General features: G+C 45.2%; 1 protein-coding gene across 1 annotated transcript in view; it reads left to right on the top strand.

The window, feature by feature from the left end:
• Positions 1-15,358, top strand: part of USF2 (upstream transcription factor 2, c-fos interacting) — a 38,460-nt gene that overhangs the window by 12,885 nt on the left and 10,217 nt on the right. The window lies entirely within an intron of this gene.

Genomic DNA, 15,358 nt, shown 5'->3' with positions numbered 1-15,358 from the left:
TTAGACACTTACTGGAGGGTTAGGGTTAGACACTTACTGGAGGGTTAGGGTTAGACACTTACTGGAGGGTTAGGGTTAGGCACTTACTGGAGGGTTAGGCACTTACTGGAGGGTTAGGCACTTACTGGAGGGTTAGGCCCTTACTGGAGGGTTAGGCGCTTACTGGAGGGTTAGGGTTAGGCGCTTACTGGAGGGTTAGGGTTAGGCCCTTACTGGAGGGTTAGGGTTAGGCCCTTACTGGAGGGTTAGGGTTAGGCCCTTACTGGAGGGTTAGGGTTAGGCCCTTACTGGAGGGTTAGGGTTAGGCCCTTACTGGAGGGTTAGGCCCTTACTGGAGGGTTAGGCCCTTACTGGAGGGTTAGGGTTAGGCACTTACTGGAGGGTTAGGGTTAGGCACTTACTGGAGGGTTAGGCACTTACTGGAGGGTTAGGCACTTACTGGAGGGTTAGGCACTTACTGGAGGGTTAGGCACTTACTGGAGGGTTAGGGTTAGGCCCTTACTGGAGGGTTAGGCCCTTACTGGAGGGTTAGGCACTTACTGGAGGGTTAGGGTTAGGCACTTACTGGAGGGTTAGGCACTTACTGGAGGGTTAGGCACTTACTGGAGGGTTAGGCACTTACTGGAGGGTTAGGCACTTACTGGAGGGTTAGGCACTTACTGGAGGGTTAGGCACTTACTGGAGGGTTAGGCACTTACTGGAGGGTTAGGCACTTACTGGAGGGTTAGGCACTTACTGGAGGGTTAGGCACTTACTGGAGGGTTAGGCACTTACTGGAGGGTTAGGGTTAGGCCCTTACTGGAGGGTTAGGGTTAGGCCCTTACTGGAGGGTTAGGGTTAGGCCCTTACTGGAGGGTTAGGGTTAGGCCCTTACTGGAGGGTTAGGGTTAGGCCCTTACTGGAGGGTTAGGGTTAGGCCCTTACTGGAGGGTTAGGCCCTTACTGGAGGGTTAGGCCCTTACTGGAGGGTTAGGGTTAGGCCCTTACTGGAGGGTTAGGGTTAGGCCCTTACTGGAGGGTTAGGGTTAGGCCCTTACTGGAGGGTTAGGGTTAGGCACTAACTGGAGGGTTAGGCACTTACTGGAGGGTTAGGGTTAGGCACTTACTGGAGGGTTAGGGTTAGGCACTTACTGGAGGGTTAGGGTTAGGCCCTTACTGGAGGGTTAGGGTTAGGCCCTTACTGGAGGGTTAGGGTTAGGCCCTTACTGGAGGGTTAGGGTTAGGCCCTTACTGGAGGGTTAGGGTTAGGCCCTTACTGGAGGGTTAGGCCCTTACTGGAGGGTTAGGGTTAGGCACTTACTGGAGGGTTAGGGTTAGGCCCTTACTGGAGGGTTAGGGTTAGGCCCTTACTGGAGGGTTAGGGTTAGGCCCTTACTGGAGGGTTAGGGTTAGGCACTTACTGGAGGGTTAGGCACTTACTGGAGGGTGAGGGTTAGGCACTTACTGGAGGGTTAGGGTTAGGCACTTACTGGAGGGTTAGGGTTAGGCACTTACTGGAGGGTTAGGGTTAGGCCCTTACTGGAGGGTTAGGCCCTTACTGGAGGGTTAGGGTTAGGCACTTACTGGAGGGTTAGGGTTAGGCCCTTACTGGAGGGTTAGGGTTAGGCCCTTACTGGAGGGTTAGGCCCTTACTGGAGGGTTAGGGTTAGGCACTTACTGGAGGGTTAGGGTTAGGCCCTTACTGGAGGGTTAGGGTTAGGCCCTTACTGGAGGGTTAGGGTTAGGCCCTTACTGGAGGGTTAGGGTTAGGCACTAACTGGAGGGTTAGGGTTAGGCACTAACTGGAGGGTTAGGGTTAGGCACTTACTGGAGGGTTAGGGTTAGGCACTTACTGGAGGGTTAGGGTTAGGCCCTTACTGGAGGGTTAGGCCCTTACTGGAGGGTTAGGCCCTTACTGGAGGGTTAGGGTTAGGCACTTATTGGAGGGTTAGGTTTAGGCACTTATTGGAGGGTTAGGCACTTATTGGAGGGTTAGGCACTTACTGGAGGGTTAGGCACTTACTGGAGGGTTAGGCACTTACTGGAGGGTTAGGCACTTACTGGAGGGTTAGGCACTTACTGGAGGGTTAGGCACTTACTGGAGGGTTAGGCACTTACTGGAGGGTTAGGCACTTACTGGAGGGTTAGGCACTTACTGGAGGGTTAGGCACTTACTGGAGGGTTAGGGTTAGGCACTTATTGGAGGGTTAGGGTTAGGCACTTACTGGAGGGTTAGAGTTAGGCACTTACTGGAGGGTTAGGCACTTACTGGAGGGTTAGGCACTTACTGGAGGGTTAGGCACTTACTGGAGGGTTAGGCACTTACTGGAGGGTTAGGCCCTTACTGGAGGGTTAGGGTTAGGCCCTTACTGGAGGGTTAGGGTTAGGCCCTTACTGGAGGGTTAGGGTTAGGCCCTTACTGGAGGGTTAGGGTTAGGCCCTTACTGGAGGGTTAGGGTTAGGCACTTACTGGAGGGTTAGGGTTAGGCACTTATTGGAGGGTTAGGCACTTACTGGAGGGTTATGGTTAGGCCCTTACTGGAGGGTTAGGCCCTTACTGGAGGGTTAGGCCCTTACTGGAGGGTTAGGGTTAGGCCCTTACTGGAGGGTTAGGGTTAGGCCCTTACTGGAGGGTTAGGGTTAGGCCCTTACTGGAGGGTTAGGGTTAGGCCCTTACTGGAGGGTTAGGGTTAGGCCCTTACTGGAGGGTTAGGGTTAGGCACTTACTGGAGGGTTAGGCACTTACTGGAGGGTTAGGGTTAGGCACTTACTGGAGGGTTAGGCACTAACTGGAGGCTTAGGGTTAGGCACTTACTGGAGGGTTAGGCACTTACTGGAGGGTTAGGCACTTACTGGAGGGTTAGGCACTTACTGGAGGGTTAGGCACTTATTGGAGGGTTAGGGTTAGGCACTTATTGGAGGGTTAGGCACTTACTGGAGGGTTAGGCACTTACTGGAGGGTTAGGCACTTACTGGAGGGTTAGGCACTTACTGGAGGGTTAGGGTTAGGCACTTACTGGAGGGTTAGGCACTTACTGGAGGGTTAGGCACTTACTGGAGGGTTAGGCACTTACTGGAGGGTTAGGGTTAGGCACTTACTGGAGGGTTAGGGTTAGGCACTTACTGGAGGGTTAGGCACTTACTGGAGGGTTAGGCACTTACTGGAGGGTTAGGCACTTACTGGAGGGTTAGGCACTTACTGGAGGGTTAGGCACTTACTGGAGGGTTAGGCACTTACTGGAGGGTTAGGGTTAGGGACTTACTGGAGGGTTAGGGTGACGATTAGGGCTAAAATATTAAAAAATTGTCGACCATTTTCATGTCGAACTTTTGAACCTGTCGACCTTTTTACATGTCTAATTTTTGTGTGTCTGACTTTTGTCCCTGTCGAACTTTTGTCACTGTCTAACTATTCACTGTCTAACATCTGTTATCTATCTAGACATTGTCTATCTAATTACGGTCTATGTATAATACCGCATCCACAGCAGAGAGAGGGGCTGCAGATTCATAGAATATGCATGATGACCATTAATGTAGAGGTGCGCAGTATTCCCGGGTGGTCTCAGCCCAATGTGTGTGCAATCTATAGTTCCCAGGACACTAGGCATGCCTGAGATACTATAGAAAGGTACCCTAACTTCATGCCACCGTGACTCCTGGCTGGAAAACAAGATGTAGGTGTTGCAGGGGGGGGGGGGGAGGGGGTCAGTGCTGCCATAACTTGTGAGAGGCATTTGCTAAAGGTAGGCTGAGGAATACCTAACACTCTCCCAGACAATGACTGAAAGGAGCCAGTGGCAAGAAAATGCAGAGCACACAGCAGCTTGTGCAGATACGGCACATGACAGAGCAGTGTCCGGCTCAAGCTGAGTCTTAACGAGGTCATACAGCATCATAAGGTTGGAACGGGAGAGGTGAAACATCTGTATGACTTTGCCAGCAGACAAGGCATTAGGATGTAACCACCCACAGAAGAACCTAGGCTCTGCGTAGACTCTGCGGTACCTCAGTAACCTGCTGCTGTTCCTCTGCTTCAGGCTCCTGGGTACTCTGTCAGGTGGTGATTTGCATACCGCAGGAAGGTTGCCAGCATTACATATACAGGATTAGCCATTATTCCTGCAGCCACAGTGCGGCACGTGCTTGTGTCCACGTTTATAAGTCGCACAATTAAGTTACAACCAATAGAATTCTGTTTAGAAGCTCAAATTGCCTGTCTGTTAGTAGCCTATTATTTTGGGTTTATTTTTGTGTGGGATTGATTTTTCTAAACAAATTTTAGTAAATCAGGGGATCCTATGCCTGTCTATGTAAAAGTACCGATCTTTTGGAGATATTCGATTTTGAGCGGGATTTGGTTTTATATTCGATTTTACATTCACTTTTGCCTTTAGTAAATCTCTGATGTGCAAATTCAAATGAAAATCTAACTCAAATACACCACAAATCCCAAATCGAACTTGAGTAAATATACCCCTGTCCGTAAGTCAGCATTGTAAAACCCTGTGTTATCCGTAGCAGCCAGTTCAGTAGTTTTTATGGGACAGTATCTTGCAGTCTCGGTAATGACCATTAGATGTCACTGTTCCTTTGCGGTCAGACCAATACCATTATCATGTAAACCAGTCGTCCCCATCATTTTCTACCTGGGGACCGCCTTGGCAGCCCATTTCCATTGTGAACCCCCAGCAACATACTTGTAATGAATCCGTCAGATAAATTGTTTAGCACCTTTTATATATAAAACCAATACATGTGCTACAGATGAGATCTAAAAAAAAAAAACCTACAAGAATAGATTGAAAATATATATATATTCTCTATCATTTTGCAATTTATGAATAAAGTAAATTGATTATAAAATTATAGTCCACACAATCTTTCTTTTACAGGGTCAGATGTTTTCATGTTCTTATCAGGGTCGGACTGTGACGCATGGTGCTATAGACAGGACACTGCTTTCCCTATGTCTCTAATTGTCACTGGATGTCCAGCCCCGCCATCAGAGTATTTCCTGTACCCCTGAACGACACAGCAGGTGCCCTGGGGGTACTATTAGCACAGGTTGAGTACCACTGACTTGTTTATGTAGAAGTGTTAATGGTATGTATAAAGTGCTAATATTTCACTCTGCGCTGCACAATGAAACATAGGGGCCAATTCAAATTTAGTGCAAGTTGAATAATGTCTGGAAGTTGATCCCCGGAGCAATTCAGTTCAGCGCGCTGTTTAGTCTGACTATTACAAGTTGAGGCTCATAATCAGTTAGAGGCGATAAGCCGTGATCGGCAAAAAGGTTTTCGCCGATGCGCGGTTTTCAGCTGCTTCAAAAGTACGGCCCTATTCAATTCCAGGACATTTTTGCCTAGGCGAAAACTCCATAGGTAAAAACAGGCGAAAAAAATTCTCCACCAAAAGGCAGGAGAATAATGCAAAATCCCTATTTTTGAGTGAAAAGTGGGGACTTGGTTCAGAACCCTTTGCCCCAATCACTAATTACAGCATTTTAAAAATTTCTAAATACCCCCTAAGAAAGCCATGTCATTTTTGGTGTGGAAATGCAAAAAGTTTTGAAAATTTGGCTAAAGTACTGGGATGGGTATTTTGGGGGTCTCTATGGATGGAGCAGCTGTTTTTAGGATTGCAGGAGGCTGCAGCAGGTGTATTTAAAAAAGAAAAAAATTATTCTGCTCTTTACAATCCCCAAAATATACTAGTGTCCATTTACATGTACCCCAAATTTAACTACAGCAATTATTTTTCATATAAGACTATGCTTAATATAATTTTTCCTCATTTATGTAATTATGCAGATAACAGCACTTTCACTCAAAATAAAATCCCTAATAACTTTTATTATGTCTAATAATACACTTCTGTATGGATTCCCCTGGTGAGTTAGGCTTTATTGGGGGTACAGACTAATTTCCCCCAAAAAATCTGACCTTTTTTTCGCCAGTTCCGCTATTCGCTGCATTCGCCCATAAGCGTTTACGCCTGTTTTACAATTAAATAGGGCAAAAAGCTGGTGCGTGCATTGAGTAAGCAGGCGAAAACTTTGCCTCAAAACACTCGAATGAGGCGAAAACATTGCACTTCTAGCCAATCGGGGCTTTCCGCCTCTAATTGAATTCGGCCCTAAGTCGGAGAATGACGGTTCTCGCGACTTAACCGTGGTATTTAGTCGCGAGAACCGGCATTCTCTGACTAAAGTGCTGGCCGCGAGGTTGATAATGCCGCGTTCTGCCTGAAAACAGCCTCACGGACGGCACTTTAGTCTGATTTCTCCTCACACCCTCAGGAGGAGAGATCATTTAGTCGGCCTAACAGTGCACTTAATTGAATATCTCCGGGACCAAGTTCCCGGCGCTGTAAGACTCCCACTGAATTGAATCGCCCCCATACCCCATAGCATACTTGCCGACTATCTGGCTGCTCCTTCCGGGAGGGAGCAGCCAGATCTGCAGAACAGGGGGTGTGGCCGGCAAAAAGGGGCGTGGCTGGGCGGGCTGAGGGCAGTTTGCGGGTGTGACAAGGGGCGTGGCCACAAGATCGCGTCATTTTGGGCCCGCCCCCGCTACACAACTGGCATTGTGAAGCAGGGGGCGGGGCCAAAATGCAGCGAAGCGCGTCAGCGGCACCCCTGCTGCGGGGGTTTAACAGGTACTGACAGGGGATTGGCTTGAGGCTTGCCTGCCTTTTCGGGGGGGCGGGAGCTGCACCCGTGTATCGGGAGGCTCCAGTCCGAATCGGGAGGGTAGGCAACCCTGCCCCATAGACTAGTATTACCTACATGTACATAACCTAAACCAGGCAACACTAAGAAATAAAGCCTGGCTAAGAATGGAGGTAATTTCCAGATGCTATGCAGGCACATGTTGATTTCTCTATAAATCTGTTACCCTGCACCCCAAACAAAACCATGGCTACCTCTTTAAATTACTTAAGACTCATGTAGACAACATAGAAGCTCAAAATGCACCTTTTCATTCTGCAGACTGAAATGTGTCTTCTCCTATCCTTCTCTAGATGTAGAGAGGCACACCCAGGGAGGGAAAGAGAATGCCCCCCTTACGTGGCATTTATGGGGTAGCAGCAACGTATATACACTAGGGATGTGCAGGCTCGGATAGGTTCGAGTTTGTACGTGGAGTTCGGATTTTTCCCTCCAAAAAAACGGAACTCAGAAAGAGGCAAAACGTCATCTTGCATGGACGAACATCATCATTCCTGGACTTTTGTCCAGGAATGATGATGTTCGTCCATGCAAGATGACGTTTTGCCTCTTTCTGAGTTCCGTTTTTTTTTGGAGGGAAAAATCCGAACTCCACGTGCAAACTCGAACCTATCCGAGCCTGCACATCCCTAATATACACTAATTAGCAGGCCTGTCTGTTATGGTTGTTTCATCCCCAGGATACAGTATGTGCTGATGATGATCATTAGCACAGTCCTAACACTGCCTGTAAAGATAAAACTACCCCAAAAGTGATACAAGCACTAGTGCTGCCAGCATAAGCTGCTATCAATAAACTCTGGTTACAAAAAGCATGGGGTCCCTTCCAAAATATCAGGCGTGACATTATAGCATGGAAATTCTAGGGGGATAAGGCCAGCAAAGAAAACAGTCTACATCGCTCCCGCCCCTCCCAAGACACCCACACCTGGGCAGTGAGTGTGGTTAATAAGTGCGCACTACAGGTTCCAGCTGACATATGCCAACGTTAAGTGTTCGTTCATGCTATCTAGTACAACAGGCTCCATCAAACATATATCTGCCAGGGCATGTTGGCACTTGATGGACCACAAATGCCAGCATACCCTGCCATTCAGCGCCTGCTGGGTCCCGTAGAGAGCTATGTAGCAATTCAAACAAATGTACACACTCCTAATTGGGGTGGGAAAAAAAAATAAGAGTTAAACACACTGCGTCACACACAATTCTCATTCACCAGTGTATTGCTGTTCTAAGTCCTGAGGTCAGAGACGGTCCATGTAGGCATCCACAGTTAAAAGAAAAAACCTTAATGGGTGGAGAGTTGGTCCTTACGGAGCACCGATGTGAAGAAATGGCGAATCACTGGGAGTGGGAGTTTCGCACTGCTTTATGCTGGGCACAGACCAGACGATGTGCCGGATATGTTGGTCCGATATGCCCGATAGGACGACATCATTTAGTGTGTTCCCAGCTTCAGGTCAGACCTTGGGGAATGGACACTGTAGTAGACTGAAATGAAATGCTGCTAGCGTATGATATGCTATTAGTGTTTCTTGCGATGGGCGCATATAATAATTAAAAAAAATATATATATATATACACATACACACATTTAATGTGATATCTACCGTCAACGGCATCTTAAGGTGCCTGCGACATGGCATATTATACAAATTACATTTTTTTTTTTTTTATTGATGCAATGTGCACTTATTTTTATTTATTTTTTTATTCAATTCTACGTGAGCCCCCTGTAGATTTCACTATTGCAATGTTCGCTATTGAGAGCGTTCTAGCATGACAGGAGACAGTGTGTGCTGAATATTATAATCATCATTTGTTAGCCTCTGCTACAGCCCGCAACAATATACAGTTGGTAGTAGAACCGAATCAATTAATTGTATAATACAGTGCAGTGGGCATGTCCAAATATGCCTTATTCTTTTAATGTGTGTGGTATCTAGTGCACTTTTTAAACAGATAAATCAGCACCCAGCAGCTTCATATCTCAGCTAATCCCCTGCTGGAAGTTTTCGGAGCAATTCACAGGCTCCCAAGGTGCAATCCCTTTAGCCCAAATTCTTGTAATGAAAAGGAAACGTGATATGTTTTTATTAGGGATGTGCAGGCTTGGATAGGTTCGAGTTTGCACGTTGAGTTCGGATTTTTCCCTCCAAAAAAACGGAACTCAGAAAGAGGCAAAACGTCATCTTTCATTGACAAACATCATCTGCCATGGACTTTTGTCCAGGAATGATGATGTTCGTCCATGTAAGATGACGTTTAGCCTCTTTCTGAGTTCCGTTTTTTTGGATGGAAAAATCCGAACTCAACGTGCAAACTCGAACCTATCCAAGCCTGCACATCCCTAGTTTTTATGGGTTCAGAACTACAATTATTCGATCTGGTATTTGGGTGTATTTGCTGTGTGAAATGACACTTTTATATTGTCCATGAAAGTGTTAAACTGTATTAGAAAGCTGATTGAAATGCAAAGAGGGCCTCATTCATTAATTGGAAGCTGACAAAAGCTAAACCTAGAAGTGAGCAGACTTCAGAGACTTTGTGTGAATGTAATTACTGAAAGCCCTCACCTGTAGCTGTGTGTGTGTGATATCTCTTTCTGTACCGCTGGTTATTGTACAGAGTATGAGATCAGTGTAGGAACAAACTAGGCCAGGGGTTCCCAACCACGGTCCTCAAGGCACACTAACAGTCCAGGTTTTGAGGATGGCCATACTGGAGCACGGGTGATTTAATCATCTGTGCTCAAGCCTGGATATCACGAAAACCAGGACTGTTAAGCTGGCCGCACATCTAAAGATTATCTGTCCAACCAGCCAACTAGTTGATTGGTTGGAATGAAAATCTGGTAACGTATGGGAGTAACTGATGATCAGCAATTTGCTCCTAAATGCCAGAAAACAGATGAAAATGGTCATCAGACAAGTTTGTTAAATGTTTGATCTAAACAATTTGTTCAAACAACAGTTTTGGTAAATTTTCCGGCGTTTGGGAGCAAATTGCTGATTGTCAGTTACTCCCATACCTTACCAGATTTTCATTCCAACCAATCAACTAGTTGGCTGGTTGGATGTAAGTTGGTCTAGTGTGTGGCCAGCTTTAGTGTGCCTTGAGGACCGAAGTTGGGAATCACTGCACTAGGCTGTGGGTGGGGGGAATTCCTGCAGATTGTTTGCTGGTCCACCCTTTACTACAGTGCCTGCTCCCAAATGTGTTCCCTGTGTGTCCCAAACCAACGTACGGGAACATAAAGCAGGAGGTTATCATGTAATACTTTCACGTTTACCAAAAACTACCTATTTATCAAGGGCAAATTAGGCAAGGGTTAAATGAGGTGTGGTATGTTATGTCGGCATTCACCATGTCAACATGGTCATAATGTAATCGTGTGAATCCACAGTTGGCATGTCAACACAGATGACAGTTAGGAGCTGATTGGCTTAAGCATCATTATCATATGCAATGAGTTTTAAAACTCGTTGCATATTATAAAACTCGTTGATAAATTTACCCCATTATACCTTTATAAGAACCCTTGGGGGGGTGGATATATCTGAATACAGAAGTTGTAAACATTTTTGTGTTTTAAACAATTGCGCTATAAGGTTTCCACTGCCCATACAGTTTTCCTATATTATTATTATTATCATTTATTTATATGGCGCCACAAGTGTTCCGCAGCGCCTTACAATGTTTGAAAACAAATAGGTGACAGAAGACTTACAGTACAATACAATACAATACCAGGACAAGGAACATGGATAATATACATTGCCACATAAGCGACCATAACACCCACATAAGCAGCAGAGCATAAGCAACCAAGTGTTAGGTGCCCTAGTGGGGAGTAAGAAGTAGATGACAGTAAAGAAGGGAGAAGCACAAGAGGGTAGAGGGCCCTGCTCGCAAGAGCTTACATTTTAAAAGGGTAAGGCAGACATACAGGTGTGACACAGATGGGGTAGACGGGGAGGATATACTCACGGCCAGGTCACCAAGTTCCAGATGATGAGAGTATCCGGGATATGACTCCAGATCGTACTTGGTTACTATTACAGTTAATTCTGAGAATGTTATCAGCTCAGCTCCTATCATTTCAATACATAGCTTTAAGAGTTTTGTTAGTGCATCTTGTTGTCCAAACCATGTTCATTAAACACATAAAACTAATAAATTTAGTTGATATAATCTGGTCTCAAATTTTGGTCAAAGTTTGTTCAACTGTTTGATTAACTGTTATGCATATAACACTTAATACTTGCCACACTTTATATCTTTCCACATGCAGAGTGCAATTTATCTGCTTTGATCAGCTGACCAATAGAGGCCATCTGTAGTTTGCCATAATCAGACAAACTATTTCTTTAGAATTAGAAGGGTCAGCTGTGGCCCTTGGGTCAGCTGCATGTGGAAAGATATAAAGTGTGGCAAGTATTAAGTGTTATATGCATAACAGTTAATCATAAGGTATGTGATTTTATATATCTCAGGGTGTGCTCCTCTACTGGCCGCGCAATTGGCTAGAGCCCAAGCAAGTATACCCTCTTACATGTGTGGCCATATTAAACTCTTGTACCATGTGTGGTTAGGTTAGTGCAGCCATCTCAACTAGCCCGCAGCTGCCAGATCTTTTCGGCGCTAGATGAGATAAATAACAGCAAAACTTTTATTTTTTGTACATAAAACATAGACAAAGCTTTTATCACAATGATAGTGTTCACCTTTTTGCAATGCAGGGCAAGCTTACTGCAAATACATATACAGCCATCTCTAAGTAGACACCAGAAGACACCCCAAGGTCACCTGTTGCCTACGTGCAGCGGAAGCAGTCACTTTCTGGGCTGTACAATTACTCATGAGTGTGCATCCCATCCATTCTCTAGTGACAAGTGCCATCGGGATGAGGCGGACTATTTATTCAGACCAAACAACCACTTCTTGTATTGAGTGTAGGTAAACCTTAAAGTATGTGAACCTCTTTCAGGGGGCACGAGCCAGTGTATTTGGACTTGCACAACGGGCAACTTATTGATCAGTTAGGGTTATAATCCTTAGGCTTCACTGTTTGCATGCAGCTTGTGTGGTGCAACCACCTGTTACGTTATTCAATGGCCTACTAAACCTAAAACTCGCATTGCCTTCTATTTGAAGGAACTACAATTGAGCTTCCTAATGTTAAAGTAAATGTTTCAGGGAGCGTTATATCCCCGAAGATATTCAATGTGTTCTTATTGCGAGGGAAGATCCACCCAATGCGCAAAACCTTTTTTTTCCCCACCAGCTCAGACTTGGCTTGACCTGGGAATTTAGAGCAGCACATAGTTGAATGCAAAACATGGCGGGCTTTGCCCTTAACATTAGTGCCGCTTTAAATTTCAAACTTGTTGAGATGACTTCTTAAATATACCCCTCAGTCTTTATGCATAGGGGAAATGGACCTGTGGGGGGGGACCCTGCAAGCAGCACCCCCCTGAAATGTCCCCGTCTCATTACAATAATGATGTTCTGCGTTTCTCTGCACGCCAAGGTGCGTTTACTCTGCACTCCGGGAGTAACACCTGCACTCTGCCCTGTACATGCACTCTACCTGTGCAAACCTCTGCTCCTCAGTACATGTGGCCAACTTGTGCTCTGCAAATCTGTGCACCCCAGCAAGAAGCTAGGTATGCTCGTGCCAATATAGGTGCACGGCAGATCCAACACTGCAGAGCTGCCAGCTTGTGCTGTGTAAGTGACCTCTCCGTACTTCTACATGTAATGCAACAGTTAGTTGTTATAGATTTTATTCTTTTTGTCAATCCCTATTTGACATTTAACGTAAACTCCAAAGTTCCCCATTGGCGCCTGGGTAATGTGACTGTTCCCGTTCTGGTTTTGTTATGCATCTGAGACAACGGGCTCATTACTGGGGCCAAGTCATGGGATCTGTTTCACAACATACAGATCAGACCATAACATTTTGAACCACCCACCTTACATAATTTTGTGACATAAGACAGCAATCATACTCCATAACTTCCCTTAGCAGTAATGGGGGAGATGTATCAAAGCATGGAGAGAGATAAGCTACCAAACTAAGCTCCTGTCATTTTTCAAACACAGCCTGTAACATGACAGTTAGGAGCTGATCGGTTGGTACCTTATCTCTCTCTCTCCAAGGTTTCATACATATCCCCCATAGTCCCTCGGCAGATCGCTGCATCGATCAGAGTCGCAGGACTTGGACACAGACACAACCACAACAAACTTCAATCTCTGCCAATCGCCTCTGAGACTGCTCAGCCACCTCTGCTGCAGCGCCTCTAATTGTAAGCCAGCACATTTCATTACAGAACGAGTTGCCGGACGCGTCTGAGAACAGTTGGTGCTCACACACAAAGGGGTCGTGGTGGACGGATCAGTCACAAGGCTGGGTGCAGAGGATGAGACGTGACGTCTGTTCCTGCAGCCTGGTGTGAGCCTTGTAGCAAAACATTCATCTTCTTGGTTTTGCTGATGATTTGTGCATGGCACCCTCTGTTAGATAGGGGGGGTCATCCTAGATCACTCAGCGTTCTTACATCTTCCAGTCTTCCACCCATCGGTCTTTATAAATGTTATTACACTGTTCCCAGGGGTTAGAGAGAGCGTTTCTCTGTCACTATTATGTCGATGTGAGCTGGTAAATGAGGGCACTGTACAAAGACAGGAACTTATTGGCATCAATCTGTGTGGGATTAGTAGGTGAAGAAACTGCATCCGTCCACAGATATGCCATCTAGTTTTAAAATAAAGTCTCAGGGAAGTAGTTGCAGCCGTGACCATAGCTTTCCCAAGCGTTTTTTTTTGTTTGTTTTTAATAATTTAATCTACAATTACTAAAAAAATATTTAGTGATTTCACTGTTCTATTACTTTATTATTAACCTTTTGTTACGTTGTGCTTTACAGATAATTTAATAGTTCACAGCACTCCCTGTACTAGTGGGGCTTAAGTTCCCTACCATATACACAGTAGGGACAGTTTCTTCCAAACCCAGTTACCCTCCTGGTCTATTGTTGATCTGTGAGAGTTGACTAAAGCCGCCAGAGGTACCTTTCCGCACAGATAGCGGCCAGAATAGCCCTCATGGCACCAGCAGTGCCGTTCACCGTGCCATCACCAGTGCCCAGACCATGCTTCCTGGCGGGTTTATCCATACACTCTTAGAAGTTCTGCCTATCCCATTCACAGACATTGTAATGTGTGCAGTCACCAGGTTTGTCTAATAATGTTAATCTCTCTTGACTATAATAATTATAGTCATTGAAAGAATAGGGGTGAGGGCACCCACTTGATAACACGATGGATGGAGCAGCTGCCAGCCGAGGGTCCAACAACACACTGAATCAGGATAAAGCACAAGGAGGGGAAAAAGTTGCAGCGCCAAAACTCCTAACAAATTAATGTAGATCCAATCCTCAATGTAAAATAAAATGAAACTATTTATTAAACAGCAATAAAAACATGTGATAAGCAAAACATGTAGCAATCAAAATAAAAGGGATATACAAACATGACATCTGACATTGTAACAAAAATGAGCCAGAATGTTAGTAAACTCTGAATGAGTCCATAACCAATTCTATATACTGCTGTAATAATGTTCAAAATCTTGAGCTGTCTGGACACATTCGGATCAGGACCTGGTTCTCAATTCGAGTCGACACTCCTAGGTTGGTCATGTCTACTAATGGTCATTGGTCACCAGTATAACTACTGACTGTCCCTATTAGCACTGAGTGACTCTCTGTTTTATTATTACATTTGGTCACCGTGCCTATTGCAGTTATTTTTCTCACATAGCGATTATACCTCCTATATAATCTTATTCCCCTGGATATTAGCTTGAGAGACTTTTCCTGCAGCAATTAGCACTTCAAACATTGTTACAGCACGATACAGAATCTATTATCGATTCAGTCTGAGATTACTGACCTCTAATCTTACTAATTTCTGGTAAAATGTCAGAGGTCATGTTTGTAACGCCATTTTATTCTGCTAGCTACAAGTTTTGATTATCACATGTTTGTTTTCTTGTTTGTTAGATTATATTTTTTGTTACCAATTTATATACAATTATCCTGGTCATCCACTAGGCGATTAAACCTAGCGACGGAGCGATAACGACGGTCGTTATAGCTCCATCGCTTGGTAATCGCCCGCAAATCGGGCAGTAAAATGTTTAAAACGACCACCAAATGCGCACGCCCGCTGGTCGTTTTTAACGTCAATCATCGCCCGAACATGACGGTCAACCTGACGACCGCCGTCAGGTTGCCATGTTCGGGGATGATTGATCTTCATACACTGAACGTCTGAACGTACAGTGTATGCATTTTACCCTGCGGGAGACGACGGCGTCGTAATCGTGCCGTCGTCCCCGCATCTAGTAGTGGATGGGCAGCATAAGGTTTTCTGTTCAAAAGTGTAAACGCCGAACAACCTACTAGATTTACACTATATTGACTGTCTCATAGTTTTTTTTTTTTTTTTCTTTTGTGTACATTTTGTTTACATGTTGGGCAGTTCTTGATTTATTGGTCTATCAAGTTCAGTTCAAAAATATACTATTTGCACATTTTATTTTGTTGCACGTTTGTTTGCCAATGGGTT

This window comes from Taudactylus pleione, unplaced genomic scaffold (assembly GCF_031769625.1).
Source record: "Taudactylus pleione unplaced genomic scaffold, aTauple2 ptg000332l, whole genome shotgun sequence".
In the NCBI taxonomy this organism is placed as follows: domain Eukaryota; kingdom Metazoa; phylum Chordata; class Amphibia; order Anura; family Myobatrachidae; genus Taudactylus; species Taudactylus pleione.
The sequence above is the reverse complement of the archived record's forward strand: the minus strand, read 5'-3'. Positions and strand labels throughout refer to the sequence as shown.